Raw genomic sequence first — 5,000 nt, forward strand, 5'->3', positions numbered from 1 at the left:
CGGCAGATTACATCTACTTTAAAATGACATTGTTGGTTTAACTTTATATGTTCATGTCGCTATATCTTTCCTTTCTCCAATTACCTCATTGACAGATCTCATGTCTCTTCTGGATACTAGAAATTTTCATTCGAATGATGAATGTGATTTCGGTATGGCATTTAAAAATTATTCTCCTGATATATTTGTTAACACAGCACTACAAGTTGACTACACTGCATTACCATAATTTCCCAAGTAGCATCACTAAATAAATATACAATAACTAGCCGGCGTCGAATAATAGAAATGTTTAGACTATAAACAGTTCAGAGATGTAATTTGGACGAAGAGGACTACGTAAGTTATTGCGGACATATTTAACGCTTTGGGCATTGAAAAAGCTAAATGGAAATAATTGTACGATGAGGTAAAATAGACGTCATTAGTCAGTCTCTGAAATCATTTTAACCATTTCAACAGGAAGGGATAACAGCACCATATATATTTCGGGCATATTCTGACCTCACCAATAGAGCATAGACTTTAACACATCTCACATCATGAAACAAATGTATATAAAACAGTAAACATATATAGTATATATAAAATTGTATATATACATATATCAGCGTGATCACCGTGACCGACCAGATGTTGCTACACATCGCTGGTCCCAATGCGTTTCGCATTGTTTTAGCCTTTAAATGACGCCACCCCGCTGGCTAAGCGAGCAGACCAATAGAAGAAAGAGTGAGAGAAAGTTGTGGCGAAAGAGTACAGCAGGGATCGCCACCACCCCCTGCCGGAGCCTCGTGGAGTTTTAGGTGTTTTCGCTCAATAAACACTCACAACACCCGGTCTGGGAACGAAAACGCGAGTCTACAACGGGAGGGGTGTGTCGTCTACTGGATGTGAGTGCTGAACCGTTGGTTGTCCGCTTTTTTCTGATGGTCCGCTTGCCTACCAATGGGCCAGCTGGATGTGACCAGCTAAAAGTTGTTTTTTTTTTTTTAAATTGTGTTTGAGAATTGTTACTTACTAACTTTTTCATAATTGATAAATATTTGTATTGTTGCATAGCAATCTTCCAATGGAAATTTCATATTCTGACACTACCTTATAATACAAATATCGAATATATAATTTGTAACAGCGAAGAAGCAGAACTGCACGGAATCTGATGGCTCTCTGCCAATGATATCTAACTTACAACTGTCACGTTATATACGACTGTATAGGTCATAAATATAGATATATAACAGAAACATGTAGCTGACGAGTTGCTTTGTGAGGGAAACTATTATTATGATGCTTATTATTATGATGCTTATTATAATTATTATTGTTATTATTATTATTATTATTATTATTATTATTATTATTATTATTATTATTATTGAGTGAGAGAGCAGTGCATGCCATCAAAGTGACACTGGGGTAAAATATACGAAGCCCAGTATAACTAACATGACTACCCGTCTGATAAGGACACACCAGGCACATGCATCACAACCATATGTGCACGACATGGTGATCTCATATCAAGATAAACAGCGCATGACCTTGCAGGTGGGGCCCAGTTAGAATTTTCTTCTGGTCGAGTAGCCCATCCCGCTCAAAAGATCTCGGAATAAGGGTTGTTTAAGGATGTTGAACGAACTACCCATGTTTCCAAAGGTGAATTATTAAAACTTCAAATAATTCCTCTCAACACATGGCTATGAAGCTCCCCGACTACTTCTGCTTGTGATCAGAGATGCACATATCGTCAGCCACTAAGGGACATACTCAACTGTTTATGGTCAAACAACTGACAAGCAAATCTGTGGTATTAAGCAGAATAAGGCGACGAGCTGGAAGAAACGTTAGCACGCCGGGCGGAATGCTTAGCCATATTTCGCCTGTGTTTACGTTCTGAGTTCAAATTCCGCCGAGGTCGACTTTGCCGGTCATCCTTTTGGGGTCGATAAATTAAGTACCAGTTACGCACTGGGGTTGATATAATCGACTTAATCCGTCTGTCTGTCCTTGTTTGTCCTCTCTGTGTTTAGCCCCTTGTGGATAGTAAAGAAATAGGTATTTCGTCTGCCGTTACGTTCTGAGTTCAAATTCCGCCGAGGTCGACTTTGCTGGTTATCCTTTTGGGGTCGATAAATTAAGTACCAGTTACGCACTGGGGTTGATATAATCCGTCTGTCTGTCCTTGTTTGTCCTCTCTGTGTTTAGCCCCTTGTGGGTAGTAAAGAAATAGGTATTGAGCAGAATATTTGCTGTAGCCCATCTTTTATACCAAGACAAAACAATGTATACGATAACACTTCCAATCAGTTATGATCAGAAGCCATGCGAGCCACTGCCTGGTACTGCATCAGGGCAATTATTATGGCTGATGATATGTGCCTTTCTGATATGTGCATCTCTGATCACGAGCAGAAGTAGTGGGGAGGGGAGCATCATACCCATGTATTGAAAGGAATTCTTTGGGGTTTGAATAATTCACCTCTGGAAACATGGGTGGTTCGTTCAACATCCTTAAACAACCCTTATTCAGGGACCTTTTGAGCGGGATGGGCTACTCGACCAGAAGAAAATTCTAACTGGGCCCCACCTGCAAGGTCATGCGCTGTTTATCTTGATATGAGATCACTTTGTCGTGCACATATGGTTGTGATGCATGTGCCAGATGTACCCTTATCAGATGGGTAGTCATGTTAGTTATACTGGGCTTCGTATATTTTACCCCAGTGTCACTTTGATGGCATGCACTGCTCTCTCACTCAATAATAATAATAATCACCTGCAAGGTCATGCGCTGTTTATCTTGATATGAGATTACCATGTCGCGCACATATGGTTGTGATGCATTTGCCTGGTGTACTCTTATCAGGCGGGTAGTCATGATGGGTATACTGGGCTACGTATATTTGTACCTCAGTGTCACTTTGATGGCATGCACTGCTCTCTCACTCAGTGATAATGATCATTATTATTGGACTATATTACATGGGCTTCTGAAAGTTTGTTGTAATACTTTGAATAGGACCTCTACTTCGTTGGTTGAAGTGTGTGTGTGTGTGTGCGGGGGTCGCTAACTTGTTCTCCAAAGGGCGTATAGCTGTAATATTTATTTTCTTTTGTATTTTTTTTTCTCGCTGGAATTATGGTGTCGTTAACGTCTACTAACAGATTGAATGAAGAGGTAGCAGGAAAGTCTCATGCCTAAACCCACCAGAACAGCAGCACAGCAGCGGCACAAGAACAACAGCGATAGTAACACCTACTAAAATAACGATGGGAGCAAAGTGATACGGTAAGCTTTTGCTGGGAAGGCGGTGCAATTAACACAGCACTTCTCGTTCTCCTTAAACAAGATGGCACACCTGACAGAAGGAAAACGGCATGTGAAGGTAAATGGGTGAATGGAAGAGCACAAGTTGCTGTTTCAGCCAAGATTTTGGAAACAACTGCATGGAAGACAGTGGTGTCGACGCTTAGAAGCAGCGAAATACACGACCAATTGGAAAAAAAACTCTAAAAGAAATATGGTAAGATGCAGATTATGTGAAAACAGGTTAATGACCTGTCGTATTTAGGGTTTGCTATTTCTTTAGTCTTTGGGATTTTCCATTTTCTTTCAGAATACTGTTAAATATTTTTGGTGACATTGTATGCATACTTAATAATTTTTTCAATATTGGATTCTATCATTTTTTGCAGCTTCCCAATTGTTCGTTTATTTATTTTTTCTGGTATCCAAGTTCTTTCGTTGATACCGCCTCCCATGATTAAGTGTTACGGATTTTTAAACAATCTCGTCCATACCGATTTCTTCCCTCTCAATACTCCACCCTAAAATTCTTCCGTCTGTCATTCTTTTGGTACAGTATTGATCTCCAGATACCGAGAAAATAAATTTAGACTGGAGTCGAATCATTTGTTTTGTTCGGACAGTTTATGAACACAAATTCTTTGTGATTTAGTGACAATCACTACTTGCAAAGATGGACAGAACATACAATCAATACAGTGTTACAATTGACCATTGACCATATAATCTCTAATTGCCCATCCTTGCAATCAGTGTTTTTTTTTTCTTTGTTTTATTTCTATAGCATTTGTCACGCCTGCTTTCTTTTGAAAATTGTGATTTTCCGTTATTGATTTCATTGGAAATCAATAGCCCCTTTTTTTCAATTTCTATCTTTGAATCTTTGTTTTCTGTTTATTTGTTTGTGTTTTGATGCTCGTAAATGAGCAGATCTGAGGGTGTATCTACTTTTTCTTTGTAACTACTGATGTATTGGAGATATGGATGCTTAAGTCAGTTTACCTAAAGCTATGATAGCCAGTGTTACGTATTTTATTGTTATTAGTATTTCATAGCTGAAAATTATCCCTGTACTGTACATTCGTTGGTCCGCAGAAAGATCCATCGATTTTAATTCTTTAACCCTTTCCTCCTTTAGGTTACTTCTAGGGCCATAATTTCTCCCTTTATAAATTTCTATTCAGAAACCTTATTCATATTCACTTTTATTCATATTTTAAATTCTGTTGATTAGATTCGATATTTGCTCATTAATATTCCGTAAAGGCGGGGATATTTTCAATCGGTTTTGTTATTTGCTTTGTTTTCACGCGTTTGTTTTATATTTTTCGTTTATGTTCTTCGTGTTTTTTACTTCCGTTCTTTGATAATTTCGTTCGTTATTTTTATTCTCAGTATACACTTTACTCTTTCTACTTGTTTCAGTCATGTGACTGTGGCCATGCTGGAGCACCGCCTTTAGTCGAGCAAATCGACCCCCAGGACTTATTCTTTGTAAGCCTAGTACTTATTCTATCGGGGCTCTTTTGCCGAACCGTTAAGTTAAATACAAGCTATTGAAGGTGATTACGTAACTCCTGTTCCTTTGTCATTTATTCAGTTTCTTTAGTCATCTAACATTTTATTCTGAAACATATGTGTGTTCGGTTCTAGCACCTCTTATTAATATCACTATATCTAAGCGAGACCT

General features: G+C 38.5%; 1 protein-coding gene across 1 annotated transcript in view; it reads right to left on the reverse strand.

Annotated features, from left to right (window-relative positions):
• Window positions 1–5,000, reverse strand: part of LOC115211727 (sodium/calcium exchanger 3-like) — a 360,402-nt gene that overhangs the window by 133,374 nt on the left and 222,028 nt on the right. The window lies entirely within an intron of this gene.

Source organism: Octopus sinensis, linkage group LG5 (genome assembly GCF_006345805.1).
Source record: "Octopus sinensis linkage group LG5, ASM634580v1, whole genome shotgun sequence".
NCBI lineage: Eukaryota > Metazoa > Mollusca > Cephalopoda > Octopoda > Octopodidae > Octopus > Octopus sinensis.